Consider the following 16,103-nt stretch of genomic DNA (forward strand, 5'->3'; position numbering starts at 1 on the left):
GATCAGTGCCACCCGCTATTAGCCACAGGTCCCGGTCATTGTTAGAGGCCGGGCCCGACCTGCTATGACGCGAGGCCACGCAGGTTAAAGGGGTACTCCGGTGGAAAACTTTTTTTTTTTAAATCAACTGGTGCCAGTTAAACAGATTTATAAATTACTTCTATTAAGAAATCTTAATCCTTCCAGTACTTAATAGCTGCTGAATACTACAGAGGAAATTATTTTCTTTTTGAAACACAGTGCTCTCTGCTGACATCACGAGCACAGTGCTCTCTGCTGACATCTCTGTCCATTTTAGGAACTGTCCAGAGCAGCATATGTTTGCTAGGTTTTTTTCTCCTACTCTGGACAGTTCTTAAAATGGACAGCAGAGGTCAGCAGAGAGCACTGTGCTCGTGATGTCAGCAGAAAGCTCTGTGTTCCAAATAGAAAAGAATTTCCTCTGTAGTATTCAGCAGCTATTAAGTACTGAAAATATTTTTTAATAGAAGTAATTTACAAATCTGCTTAACTTTCTGGCACCAGTAGATTTTTTCCACCGGAGTACCCCTTTATCAGCATTCAGCATGTGTGTCAGTTTTGATATAATCTGGATTCATGGAGGGGCTCTTATCCCAAGACTGAAAGACTTTGGCGTTTACAGGGTGGGCCATTTATATGGATACACCTTAATAAAATGGGAATGGTTGGTGATATTAACTTCCTGTTTGTGGCACATTAGTATATGTGAGGGGGGAAACTTTTCAAGATGGGTGGTGACCATGGCGGCCATTTGGAAGTCGGCCATTTTGAATCCAACTTTTATTTTTCCAATAGGAAGAGGGTCATGTGACACATTAAACTTATTGGGAATTTCACAAGAAAAACAATGATGTGTTTGGTTTTAACGTAACTTTATTAATTCATGAGTTATTTACAAGTTTCCGACCACTTATAATATGTGTTCAATGTGCTGCCCATTGTGTTGGAATGTCAATGCAACCCTCTTCTCTATATACTGCTATATACTACTATATACACCGCAGGAGAAATGCTAGCACAGGCTTCCAGTATCCGTATACACTGCTATATACTACTATATACACCGCAGGAGAAATGCTAGCACAGGCTTCCAGTATCCGTATACACTGCTATATACTACTATATACACCGCAGGAGAAATGCTAGCACAGGCTTCTAGTATCTGTAGTTTCAGGTGTCTTCAGATGACCCCAAAGATAAAAGTCTAAGGGGGTCCGATCGGGAGACCTTGGGGGCCATTCAACTGTCCCACTACAGTGGAATTGAGGCTTATGTTGGCACTACATAAGCAATATAAATAATGTTAAAGAAGGTTTAAGTTATAACTTTGAACCTATCATGCCCCCTTTTTTCCAATACCTAACTGCTTCACATTAGGTATATCTTACACACATGATGGGGGGTTATAATGGAAAAATGTATAAAAAAAATCTACAACAACAAAAAATACCCCTGTTTTGCCAAGCTTCAGCTGTGCGCACAAAATATGTAATTTTTGGTAAATTTTCATAGCGATAGCAAAGTGGGCGGGGCCGGCAGCAGAGGGACGTGGCTTGACACAAAGGGGAAAAGTTGCCACTTGTGCCAAATTTACTACAGTTTGGTGAAAAAACCTCAGTGCTGGTGAAGATTTTCTCCCATGCACCTAGATCCATTAAGAGGTGTGGGCCTCTTTACGAATCCAGATGACTCCGGTGCTGGTGGGGGATAGATATACCTGTCTTGATAATAACCCCCCCCCCCCCCCACACCTCCACCCCATGTATGTGATGGTTTGCATCAATATAACTGATAAGGACTTATTATCTAATGGAATACGCCTTGTACCCAAAATACATAATAGATAGAGTATACGTAAAAAAGAAAAGAAAAAGTGGGCCTCCTAATTTAGGGTATATATTGTGTATTTTGCATTACTTTGGTTGACTAGCAATTAATTTCACTTTGATGACTACTCCGAGGACCTTTGTAAAGTAGATACCCAGAATATCAACCTGTTGTAGGGATAAAGACTGTGAACAAAAAACTATATAAAAATAAGCTCCACGTTGAACATAGGTTTATATAAACTCCAAAAAGTTTTACAAAAATTCAGGATGGATTCGCTGTAAAGTTCTTCTATGATAGAAGCCAGCTCAGGGGAGGTTGGGTAGTATTGTTGTCATTACTCTCCAAAACACCAAGTGGGTTGTGGATTTTTGGCAACGTCTGCTGCTCTTTGATATATACAGCAGTAGTTTCTTTCCAAACTCTTAATAATCCCTAGAAAACTAGCAACAGCAGCACCATGGTATCTTTATTTTCCCCATATTGATCAATTTCTTTTTTAAGTTGGTGGTAGCTAGAATTTCATGTTATATGTGGCTTAAGACATGATCTGAAGAGGAAAAGTCCAATTATTTTAAATCAATCCTTTGGAAATCACCAGCCGTAGATCTAAGAAAAAGTAATGCTGAAAAACCAGTTAAAGTCAAAGACTGTAAAAACAAACAGTCTACAAAACATTTCCTGCTCTCCGCCACTATCCAAATAAGTTCACCTGGTCACAGAGAATGACAATGAGGAATCAAGAAAAAAACAGGAACGCTTCCATGTGAAGAGTCTCAGGAAAAAATACAATGCTAGTAGCCAGTGCAGACCGTGCTCACCTGGTAAAGTTGTGCAATCTACAGGCACAACACTGACACTTCGCATGAGGAATGATTCAGACAGCTGCAGCGGCTTCCCACGCTGGATCACCGGCGTGCATAACAGGAACAAAGAAGATAGAGAAAAACTGGAAGCTTGATATCGCACTGCTGTAATAATGAATTCAGGTAAATTTAACCATTTATTGGTACACACACAACGCGTTTCAGGGAATGAATATCCCTTTCATCAGACGCCTGATGAAAGGGATATTCATTCCCTGAAATGCGTTGTGTGTTTGTACCAATAAATGGTTAAATTTACCTGAATTCATTCTTCAAGTTATTACAGCAGCGCGATATCAAGCTTCCAGTTTTTCTCTATCTTCTTTGTTCCAATGAGGAATCAAAAAAGAGAGGAAATACAGATCTTTCAGTACTTAGATCATCTTTATTAACAAATCCATAACAGAAGAAGAATAGGAGCACTCACCCGGTAAGACGGTGATCACAGGAGCTTCTATTGAAAATGTATATGCAGGGGAGCGGTCATACAGAGGTGTGGGGGAGAAGGAATGGGCGACGGTCCGTTATCGCGCTGTCTGCGATTCGTCAGGCCCCTAATGCTTTCACAGACAGGTGTGCTATTTAATATGGGAAGTGACGTAGACACACCCAGAACCTCCGGTGAACGACAAAGTTAAAATAAACAATTAAAAACACACCTAGATACAAGATGTGAACGAACAGCAAAAATCCTACTACTGATATATACTCATTTTTGAAATTTTTCATTTCTATCATTAAGCCCTAATGCATTAGTGGCTCCCAATCTTGAAACCCAACGGGATTCTTTTTTGAGCAGTAGTAGATGCCTATCGCCTTGCCCTGCCGGATCTACTTTCTCTATCCCTGCAAATTTCAAAGACTTCAAATTGCTTGAATGGAATTCTCTCACGTGAGTAATGAGCCTGGTAGATCCTATCCCTGTTCCAATGGACCGGAGATGTTCTTTGATCCTATGGAACAGGGGGCGGATCGTTTTGCCAAAATAGAAAAATCCACATTCACAGTAAATCGCATATATAATAAATTTTGTCCTACAAGTAATAAATTGCTGTATATGAATATGACAGCCTCCTAACGTTAAGGACTTAGCACCAGAATTGTAAGCTTATGCAGAGAGTCAGCGATCACCAAGGGGATTAAGGATTTACAAATACCCCTCGCAATACACAGACGATCCTGAGTTTGTGCAAAAATGGAATAATCTTCACGTTCAGCACTCTCTAAACCTGCAACAATTGATAATTGATAAAAATAATGCAGAATATGTGAAAGTCGCAGCCGAGCTTTGCCAAGCAAAATGTGAACTACGGGCGAGGATGACTGAAAACCAGTTCGAGATATTCACACAGAGTCTCGATAAAAAATTAACCAGTCTACAGCAAACCATCAAGGATACTAAACGTGACAAGTTTATTCGAGATAAACATGATTTTGAACATAATGAAATTTCTTCCTGGAGAAAGAATAAATTCCAAGGTAACCGCAACAAACGCAATTTTCGAAGCTACAATAAGAAAAAAGCTCAGAAAAAGTCTGATTACCTCACCACCGAATCAGATTCAAGCAATTCTGATGAGACGCAGAGATCTGATCCACGCCCTTCTTCCTCAAATGTCAATCTGGAGATCCCTTTAGGAGAAAAACCAGATGGAGCGGCAGGCGGAGGAGATCTGCCACAAAGAAAGAAGAGAAAGAATGTGACGTGGCAACGATAATTTCGGATAATTTGGTTGTGAACCATGTCTTGCTGCCCTTAACAAAGGACTGAATTTTGGGCTATCCGAACCCTTCAAATTCCACCTGTTTGAGGAGGACTTCAATAGAGGAATAAGGAAATTGAATTTTAAAATGTTTTTTGCAGCATCCAAAAATAATAAAAATTACAAAACATCAGTGAAAAAAGAGGGTGAACAACAGTGTACTATCGGGCCTCTGGGATTTAGTCCAGTCCTAGATTTTGATGAAATAGACATTAGGAATGTATCTACTTTAATGGATTTAGGTAGTAACCCTATAGAGGCCTCAGTGGAGAGAGATGAGGAAAAAGTGTTCTTGGGAGGTAATCCCTCAAATTTTAATCCCCAACAGACACCGGCAGGAGTTATAGACCTGTTTCAGAAAGCAGTTTATAGAGATGTCAGGTCCCTACTGTACCCACAGCCGGTACCTAACATCTCCTGTGAAGAAAAGAAAGTGTCACGAACCGGCAGGACTGGTAGTGGATCCTCTTGACCAGAGAGGCGATGGCGCGGGTTGTACCAGAGGACCGGTTCTAAGTGGTTACTGGTTTTCACCAGAGCCCGCCGCAAGGCGGGATGGACTTGCTGCGGCGGTAACCACCAGGTCGTATCCTCCAGTAGAAACTCGACCTCTCTGGCAGCTGATATGGCGTGGTACACAGGGAGCAGGCAGGAGCGTAGTCGGACGTAGCAGAGGTCAGGGCAGGCGGCAAGGGTTCAAAGGCGAGTAGGCGGTAGCAACGGGTTCGGCAACAGGCAAGGCAATACACACAATATGGAACGCTTTCTCAGAGGCACTAGGGCACAAAGATCCGGCAAGGGCAGGAAGGGGCAGGTAACTTTTATGGGGAAGGAGCAGGGAACAATTAGCCAGCGCACCAATCAATGGTGCGCTGGCCCTTTAAATTTACTGAAGGCGGCGCCCGCGCGCCCTAGAGAGCGGGGCCGCGCTCGCTGAGAGGCAGAGAGAGTCGGTGTATGTAGCGGGGTGCAGGGTGAGTTAGACAGGGACGCGGTGTGTGAGCGGGGACCAGCCGCCACTGCAGCCGCGTCCCTGACACAAGGAATCCCGTGCTCCCGGTCGTTATGATCCCGGGGAGAGGAGGAGAGGAAGCGGGCGCTCCGGTCCAGAGGCGGGGACCGGAGCACTCGCTGTGACAGTACCCCCCCCCCCCCCTTAGGTCTCCCCCTCTTCTTGGCACCCAAAAAACTAAGGATGAGGCTGCGATCCAAAATATTCTCCTCAGGCTCCCAAGACCTCTCCTCAGGGCCGCAACCCTCCCATTCAACCAAAAAAAATCTCTTTCCCCGAGAAATCTTGGTCGCCAAGATCTCCTTGACCGAGAAAATATCAGAGGTACCAGCTACCTGGGTGGGAGAGAAAAGTTTGGGAGAAAAGCGGTTAAAGACGGCAGGTTTAAGAAGGGAGACATGGAAGGAGTTATGGATTCGGAGGGAGGGAGGAAGATGAAGTTGGTAAGAGACTTGATTGATGCGACTCTTGATCTTATAGGGACCCAAGTAACGAGGACCCAATTTGTAACTCGGGACCCTAAAACGAATGTACTTAGAGGACAGCCATACTTTGTCGCCAGGGCGGAAATCCGGAGGAGCTCTGCGTTTCTTGTCTGCTTGACGTTTCATACGGGAAGAAGACTTGAGGAGGGCAGCGTGAGTCTGACGCCAGATGGAGGAAAAATCCTGTACCAGAGTGTTAACGGCAGGAGGAACAGAGGAGGAAGAGGATGACGGCCAAAAACTACAAAGAAAGGAGACTTGTTGGAAGCAGAAGATTGTTTGTAGTTGTAGGAGAACTCCGCCCATGGAAGTAGATCCGCCCAATTGTCATGGCGAGAGGACACAAAGTGACGGAGATAGTTCCCCAAGATTTGGTTCACCCATTCCACTTGACCGTTTGACTGTGGGTGGTAAGAAGAGGAAAAGTCCAGCTTGATCCCGAGCATACCACAAAGGGCTCTCCAGAACTTGTAGACAAACTGCATGCCACGATCAGAGACAATATGTTTAGGGAGACCATGGAGGCGGAAGATGTGCTGAAAGAACTGTTTGGCCAACACGGGTGCAGAGGGAAGACCGGGCAGGGGCACAAAGTGAGCCATCTTGGAGAAGCGGTCTACCACGACCCAAATAATGGAGTTGCCATGGGAGGTGGGAAGATCAGTAACAAAGTCCATAGCGATATGAGACCAGGGAATCTCTGGAACAGGAAGAGGTAAGAGGAGGCCTGCAGGTTTCATTCGAGGCGACTTATCTCGGGCGCAAATCATACAGGCTTGGACGAAGTCTGAGACATCCCTTTCAAGAGAAGGCCACCAATACCTTTGGGAGATTAATTGGAGAGATTTTTGTACCCCAGGATGACCAGCGAAATGAGAAGTGTGGCCCCACTTGAGAATTTGCAACTGGTGACGTGGAGGTACGTAGTATTTGCCAGGAGGAAGATGGCTCAAATCAGCAGGGGCGACTGCAATCAGGAGCTCAGGTGGGATAATGTGTTGAGGTGTTAACTCGTTGCCCGCCACATCAGAAGAGCGAGACAGGCCGTCTGCTCTAATGTTCTTAGAAGCCGGACGGAAATGGATCTCAAAATTAAAACGGGCGAAGAACAGAGACCAGCGAGCCTGACGAGGATTTAGTCTCTGAGCAGACTGGAGATAGGCCAGGTTCTTGTGGTCCGTAAAGATATTCACAGGATGGGTGGCTCCCTCAAGAAGATGTCTCCATTCCTCCAGAGCTAATTTAATAGCCAGCAGTTCTCTGTCCCCTATGGAATAATTTCTCTCCGCGGGAGAGAATGTTTTAGAAAAGAAGCCACAAGTTAAGGTCTTGCCCTTGGAAGATTTCTGTGTGAGCACAGCTCCGGCTCCCACCGAGGAGGCATCCGCTGCGAGAGAGAAGGGCTTGGTGGAATCAGGTCTAGAGAGAACTGGAGCTGAGGCGAAGGCGACCTTCAGTGACTGGAAGGCTTCTTCGGCTTGGGAAGGCCAGGATTTAGGGTTAGCGCCCTTTTTAGTCAAGGCCACAATTGGGGACACCAGAGTGGAATAATGAGAGATGAATTGTCTGTAATAATTGGCGAAGCCCAAAAACCTTTGTATGGCTCGGAGTCCAGTGGGGCGTGGCCAATCCAAAACCGCCGAGAGCTTGGCGGGGTCCATTTGAAGTCCTTGAGCAGAAATAATGTAACCCAAGAAAGGCAAGGAGGACTGCTCAAAAAGACATTTTTCGATCTTGGAGTATAGACGATTTCTCCTCAGGTGGGTAAGCACTTGTCGCACATGGACCCGGTGTTGGTCTAGATCGGAGGAGAAGACAAGGATGTCATCCAAGTATACGACCACACAGGAGTAGTGTAAGTCCCTGAAGATATCGTTGATGAATTCCTGGAAGACGGCTGGTGCATTACAGAGGCCGAAGGGCATCACCAGGTACTCAAAGTGACCGTCTCTTGTGTTAAAGGCAGTCTTCCATTCGTCGCCCTCCCGGATACGGACCAAATTATAAGCCCCTCGAAGATCCAATTTGGTGAAATTTTGGCCCCATGTAGGTGATCAAATAACTCTGAGATTAGAGGCAGAGGGTAACGGTTCTTAATGGGGATTTTATTGAGTCCTCTGTAGTCAATGCAAGGGCGGAGGGAACCGTCCTTCTTAGTCACGAAGAAGAAACCAGCCTCAGCAGGGGAAGAAGACTTCCTTATGAATCTTCTCTGTAGGTTTTCACGAATATATTCGGACATGGCAAGCATCTCTGGAGGTGAGAGAGGAATTCTACCCCGGGGTGGCATAGAACCAGGCATAAGGTCGATAGGACAATAATAGGGTCTATGAGGAGGAAGGACCTCGGCTTGTTTTTTGCAGAAGACATCAGCAAAGCAATGATAAGGTTTAGGCAGTCCCTGAGGCGGAGAAACTTGCGAAGAATGCTTGACAGGAGCAGGCTTGAGACACCGGTCTGAACAGCAGGGACCCCAATGCAGGATTTCACCGGAGGACCATTGTAGCCATGGTAGACCCAGGAGGAGTTCAGAGGAGCAGAAGGGAAGGACTAGGAACTCTAAAGTCTCTGTATGAAAAATTCCAATATCCATCTGCAGTGGCAGGGTACGGAGCTGCACTGTGGCAGAGAGTCTCTCTCCGTTATACTTGTCCGGCAGGGATAAGCGGACTCTGAAACCGGTGGTAGCTGCAGGCGGAGGAGATACAGCAGATGCAAGCGGAGGAGCTGGTTGTTGCTGAGACGGCAGGAGCTGCTGCATCATGGCGGTTAGCTGGGCTAGCTGCTGACCTTGCTGGGCCACAATGGAGGTGAGGTCCGCTAGGCTTGGCAGAGGAACATCAGCGGGATCCATGGCCGGATCTTACTGTCACAAACCGGCAGGACTGGTAGTGGATCCTCTTGACCAGAGAGGCGATGGCGCGGGTTGTACCAGAGGACCGGTTCTAAGTGGTTACTGGTTTTCACCAAAGCCCGCCGCAAGGCGGGATGGACTTGCTGCGGCGGTAACCACCAGGTCGTATCCTCCAGTAGCAACTCGACCTCTCTGGCAGCTGATATGGTGTGGTACACAGGGAGCAGGCAGGAGCGTAGTCGGACGTAGCAGAGGTCAGGGCAGGCGGCAAGGGTTCAAAGGCAAGTAGGCGGTAGCAACGGGTTCGGCAACAGGCAAGGCAATACACACAATATGGAACGCTTTCTCAGAGGCACTAGGGCACAAAGATCAGGCAAGGGCAGGAAGGGGTAAGTAACTTTTATGGGGAAGGAGCAGGGAACAATTAGCCAGTGCACCAATCAATGGTGCGCTGGCCCTTTAAATTTACTGAAGGTGGCGCGCGTGCACCCTAGAGAGCGGGACCGCGCGCCGAGAGGCAGAGAGAGTCAGTGTATGGAGCGGGGTGCAGGGGAAGTTAGACAGGGATGCGGCGCGTGAGCGGGGACCAGCCGCCACGGCAGCCGCGTCCCTGACACAAGGAATCCCGTGCTCCTGATCGGTATGACCGAGCGGGAGATGCCGGGATCCCGGGGAGAGGAGGAGAGGAAGCGGGCGCTCTGTTCCAGAGGCGGGGACCGAAGCGCTCGCTGTGACAGAAAGCTTTAGACCAGTTAGCTAGTAGAGATGATGATGTGCTCATCTTTAAGGCAAATAAAGGTGGGGCCATTGTTTTATGAAATAAAGAGGATTACTTACAGGAAGCATACAAACAGTTGAATGATGAGCTTACCTATGAGAGACTAGCTAGTAATCCCACAGGCAAGATTATTAATAATCTTAGATCCTTTCTCCGCAGGTTTGTGGAGAGAGGGATCTTAGAGAAAAAAACTGCCAAAAAACTCCTTCCCACCTATCCCAAGAATGCATACTGGTATATGCTTCCGAAAATTCATAAGGGCCGAATTCCTCCTCCCGGCCGTCCTATTATAGCAGGGATAGGATGCCCCACAGCCTTCCTCTCGAGTTATGTAGACTGGCTTATCAACGCCTTGCTGCAACATATTCCCACCTACCTCCGAGACACAGGGGACCTAATTGTGGCTTTGGAAGGGTATGGTTGGCAGAGTGATTTTGCCCTTGCTTCTATTGACGTGGAAAGCCTCTATACCCGCATCCCATTGGATGCGGGTATAGAGGCTTTAAAACTGTTTTTGTCCAGTACCAATCACTCAGAAGGGTTAATTAATTTTATCCTGGAAGCGGTCCATTTCATTCTAATATATGTCTTTCAATTCGAAAAAAGCTGGTATAGACAGAAGAATGGTACCGCGATGGGTACGCCTATTTCATGCGCGTTCGCAAATATTTTTCTTGCGGTTTTCGAAAGGAAATACATTTTTTCATCCCACAATCCATATGTCAAGTTTATTAGTACCATATGGCGTTATGTGGACGACATATTTGTCATTTGGAATGGGACTTGTGACCAGTTTAATGATTTTGTTAAATATATGAATGATTCCAATGATGTTAATATGTCGTTCACATCTCATTTTGGACAGAATTCTTTTGAATTCTTGGATGTCAAAATTGACATAAACAACGGTAATCTAGTCACGTCAGGTTTTAGGAAGCCTACTGCCAGGAATTCACTGCTGCACTATAGCTCCTCTCATCCTGTTCATACTAAAAATAGTATCCCCTATAGTCAAATGATCAGATTGAAGAGAATAAATAATTGTCAAGAGCTATATGAGCAGCAAGTTGCAGACCTGGAACAAAGATTCCCGAATCGGGGATACCCTTTACAAGTCATTAAAGAAGCTGAAGAAAAAGCCAGTAAGGTTAAAAGAGAGACCCTGTTGAGAAATAAAGGTAAAGAAAAATCGAACCATATATCCTTCTCTTTTAATAATACACCAATTAATAATTGTATCAAGGAAGCAATTGACAAAAATTGGTACATGTTACAGCAAGATGAGGATTTAGCGGCATTCACTATTGAAAAGCCGATTGTCACCTACAAGAGGAGCAAAACCATTCAGCAATATTTGAAGCAACAAAATAAAACTTCCCAACACAAAAATAAAAAAACGCATTGGTTGTCTGAACACAGCCTCTGCGGTAATTATCCATGTGGTTCTTGCTCCTTTTGCGGTTACAATTCTGGTGCTAAGTCCTTAATGTTAGGAGGCTATCATATTCATATACAGCAATTTATTACTTGTAGGACAAAATTTGTTATATATGCGATTTACTGTGAATGTGGATTTTTCTATGTTGGCAAAACGATCCGCCCCCTGTTCCATAGGATCAGAGAACATCTCCGGTCCATTGGAACAGGGATAGGATCTACCAGGCTCATTACTCACGTGAGAGAATTCCATTCAAGCGAGTTGAAGTCTTTGAAATTTGCAGGGATAGAGAACGTAGATCCGGCAGGGCAAGGCGATAGACATCTACTACTGCTCAAAAAAGAATCCCGTTGGATTTCAAGATTGGGAGCCACTAATGCATTAGGGCTTAATGATAGAAATGAAAAATTTCAAAAATGAGTATATATCAGTAGTAGGATTTTTGCTGTTCGTTCACATCTTGTATCTAGGTGTGTTTTTAATTGTTTATTTTAACTTTGTTGTTCACCGGAGGTTCTGGGTGTGTCTACGTCACTTCCCATGTTAAATAGCACACCTGTCTGTGAAAGCATTAGGGGCCTGACGAATTGCAGACAGCGCGATAACGGACCATCCCCCATTCCTTCTCCCCCGCACCTCTGTATGTCCGCTCCCCTGCATATACATTTTCAATAAAAGCTCCTGTGATCACCGTCTTACCGGGTGAGTGCTCCTATTCTTCTTCTGTTATGGATTTGTGATGTGATTGACTGCCTCATTTGTGAGAATCTGAGTGTGGACATTTTCTGGTCTATACGGGACTGCTATAATTTTGCCAAGTGTTAATTTCCTACGGATGCAGTGCCAAGATTACTCTTGTTTGAAGGTGTTGTCATCTATAATAACCATTTCAGTACAAACATTTACATGTGTAAGGCCACTTTCACACTGACATTGTGCACCTTCGGCAAACATCTGCCAGGCCCTTTTTTTTGTGCCTTAACAGACATTATTTTTGACGGGGCACAGCCGGAATCAACGGGTCCCAGCAGATCCCATTTATTATTATGGGTTCCGTCGGGTGCTGTTGTTTTTGGGAATGGGAATAGTGGGAGGAAAATACATTGCATGATTGTCACGATTCGGCTGGCAGGTGGTGGATCCTCTGTGCCAGAGAGGGATTGGCATGGACCGTGCTGGTGGACCGGTTCTAAGTTGCTACTGGTATTCACCAGAGCCCGCCGCAAAGCGGGATGGTCTTGCAGCGGCGGTAGCAACCAGGTCGTATCCACCAGCAACGGCTCAACTTCTCTGACTGCTGAAGATAGGCGCGGTACAAGGGAGTAGACAAGAGCAAGGTCGGACGTAGCAGAAGGTCGGGGCAGGCAGCAAGGATCGTAGTCAGGGGCAACGGCAGGAGGTCTGGAACACAGGCTAGGAACACACAAGGAAACGCTTTCACTGGCACAATGGCAACAAGATCCGGCGAGGGAGTGCAGGGGAAGTGAGGTATAAATAGGGAGTGCACAGGTGAACACACTAATTAAGCTAACTGCGCCAATCAGTGGCGCAGTGGCCCTTTAAATTGCAGAGACCCGGCGCGCGCGCGCCCTAGGGAGCGGGGCCGCGCGCGCCGGGACAAGACCGACGGAGAGCGAGTCAGGTACGGGAGCCGGGACGCGCATCGCGAGCGGGCGCCTCCCGCATCGCGAATCGCATCCCGGCTGGGAGAGGTATCGCAGCGCACCCGGTCAGCAGGTCTGACCGGGGCGCTGCAATTGCGAGGATGTTGCGAGCGCTCCGGGGAGGAGCGGGGACCCGGAGCGCTCGGCGTAACAATGATGTATTTTTCCTCCCACTAAAACGGCCCCAAAACATGATGTTTCCACCCCCATGCTTCACAGTAGGTATGGTTTTATTGGATGCAAATTAACATTTTTTTCTCCTCCAAACAAAACGAGTTGAGTTTTTACAAAAAAAAAGTTCTACTTTGGTTCCATCTGACCATATGACATTCTCCCAATCCTCTTCTGGATCATCCAAATGCTCTCTAGCAAATTTCACATGGGCCCGGACATATACTGGCATAAGCAGGGGGACACGTCTGGCACTACATACCCAGCTACCTAACTATGTACATACCTGGCCTTCATACATGGCTGCCTAACTACCTAGCTAGCCCCCTACCTACCTAACTTGTCACCTACCTACATATCTGGCTTCCTGATCTACCTACCTAGTTACCTATTTACCTGGCTACCTACCTTCTTGCCCGTTTACTGTGCAGGACACCAAGGAGGGCATTATTACAGTTTGTGGGCCTATAGATGGAAAGATTATGTAGAGGAGGGGAGGGCACTGGAAAAATGCAGAGTCTCACATGTTTTTCCTGCAGATGTTAAGAGATCCACATGGCGGTCTTATCCGGACGGGGAAGAAAAGGAAAGAGGACGCCGCTGATCAGAAAATACCTAATTGTGAGTCTCTAATTGTGAGTTCTGGCACCAGTTGATTTAAAAAAAAAATTCCACTGGAGTACCCCTTTAAACGTTGACATTGGCCCGATCAGCAATGTCTAGCATTAGATGTGGGTCTTGGTCGCTGATAGCAACTAGGACTCACTGGGTATGAAGCCCGCTCATTCTCGGGAGCGGGTGCATATATACGACCGGCGACCAAAAAGGGGTACTCCCATGGAAAACTTTTTTTTTTAAATCAACTGGTGCCAGAAAGTTAAACAGATTTGTAAATTTAAAAAAAATCTTAATCTTTCCAGTACTTATTAGCTGCTGAATACTACAGAGGAAATGCTTTTATTTTTGGAACACAGAGCTCTCTGCTGACATCATGACCAGAGTTCTCTCTGCTGACATCTCTGTCCATTTTAGGAACTGTCCAGAGCAGCATATGTTTGCTATGGGGATTTTCTCCTACTCTGGACAGTTCTTAAAACGGACAGAGATGTCAGCAGAGAGCACTGTAGTCATGATGTCAGCAGAGAGCACTGTGTTCCAAAAAGAAAACAGTTTCCTCTGTAGTATTCAGCAGCTAAGAAGTACTGGAAGGATTAAGATTTTTTAATTGAAGTAATTTACAAATCTGTTTAACTTTCTGGCACCAGTTGATAAAAAAAAAAAGTTTTCCCCACGAGTACCCCTTTTAAGGGGTTAAAAATCTAGTACCAAGTTGCCCCCTCTAGGGATCTTGGCTCAAGATGTCACACTTTAGGCCTAAAAAAGACACCCCTTGTTTATTGACTCTCAAAGAGTGTCTAAAATGCATGATAAATGTGTTAGGTGAAAACGCATCACATTTGGTGCCATTTATGTCATTTCAGAGGAAAATGCACAATAATGCATGGTTAGCATTGTTACCAGGGACAACATCTGTACGTAGTTAATCATTTCTCCCAATGTTTGTGTGGATTATCCCTTTGAATTATCCATGTTACTTTCCGATATATCTGAGGTTTCTTCACAATATCACGGACTTATATTGCCACCTAGTGGTGATTATTTGTTTTGCAGTTGTCTTCTTGACGTTGTCCTGCACAGTTTATTGTGGTGTTTTCCGACCACTGTGCCTCCAGCTATTGCAAAACTACAACTCCCAGCATGCCCAGACAGCCAACGGCTGTCTGGGCATGCTGGGAGTTGTAGTTTTGCAACAGCTGGAGGCACACTGGTTGGGAAACACTGGTTTACTGGACATTCCAGACTTCTGTATTTAGTCCTGAACTAGCAGTGAAAATTATTTTTTGACCTACTCAACTTTATGTGTACATTAAATCTTGTAAAATTGTGTTCTAGGGTGAAAATTTGTTTTAGGGCAAAAATTACGGTATATTTTTGGGCAATTTTTGGATACCTATATTTAGTTGTTTTATGACCTCTTTTCCTTCAAGAAAATCACATTCATGCTAAGGGGAACCCTGCTCTATCGGGGGTATAGATAGGGATGCAGAGATAGGAATTTTGTCTGGTGCTTGGGGTGGCCACAAAGACCCCTGTAACACGTATGAAACCAGGAAAAGGAGAGTAGAAAAAGCGGGGGTTCTAGACGAGCGCTACTGCTGGAATAAAAGGATTCGGAACGCCAATAAAGCACAGTACAGTTTATTATGGTTTAGAACAATCGGACAGCGCGTTCCGGCACCAGCATGTGCCTTCTTCAGGTCCATAAAACAAATGCTAAGAGGATAGCACAATGGGTACAAGGATAAAAGTCATTGCACATGAAAGTGAGGGCATTAAGAATATTTTGTAAAATTTGTATATATATATGTATATATATATATAAGTGGGGCCAAGGGTTGTCTAACGAAAGAAAAACCCTTTGTATGGTGTCAAAAAATGTAATAAAGCAACTAACTAATATAATGTTATTAGCCATACTGCACAGATATCTCAATATCAGCTCTGCTCTCTTCCTTGTAACAGTAAAATCCCATCACACTGAGAACTCCCGTCTCTGCTCCCTTTGCCCTTCCGTCTGCTCAGGATGAAACCAGTGATGTAAAGAGGGGCAGCTCATATTACTTCTCATTAGATTTCTTAGTCACAGTAGGACTAAGAAATCTACAGGCTCACTGCCGTCTTATCTGAAAAAGGCTTCATGCTGCCCTAAAATATAATGAGCTGTAATATGAGCTCCCCTCTTCATATCACTGGTCTCATTATAAGCAGACAGGAGGGGAGGTAAAAGCAGGAATGGGAGCAGACTGTTTTTTGAGAGTGGGATATGATGTCATAGCTAAAAGGAAGAGAGTGAAGCTGATATTGAGAGACCTCTGCACTATGGCTAATAACATTCCAATAGGAAGTTGCTTTATTATACTTTTTGACACCATACAAAGGTTGTTTTTATTTTTATTTTTATTTTTTTTTGCTTGGCAATCTCTTTAAAGGAGTACTCCACTGGAAAACATTTTTTTTAAATCAACTGGTGCCAGAAAGTTAAACAGATTTGTAAATCACTTCTATTTAAAAATCTTAATCCTTCCAGTACTTATCAGCCACTATATGATCTGCAGGAAGTTCTTTTCTTTTTGGATTTCCTTTCTGTCTGACAACAGTGCTCT

The sequence above is a fragment of the Hyla sarda genome, chromosome 8, assembly GCF_029499605.1.
Source record: "Hyla sarda isolate aHylSar1 chromosome 8, aHylSar1.hap1, whole genome shotgun sequence".
In the NCBI taxonomy this organism is placed as follows: Eukaryota; Metazoa; Chordata; class Amphibia; order Anura; family Hylidae; genus Hyla; species Hyla sarda.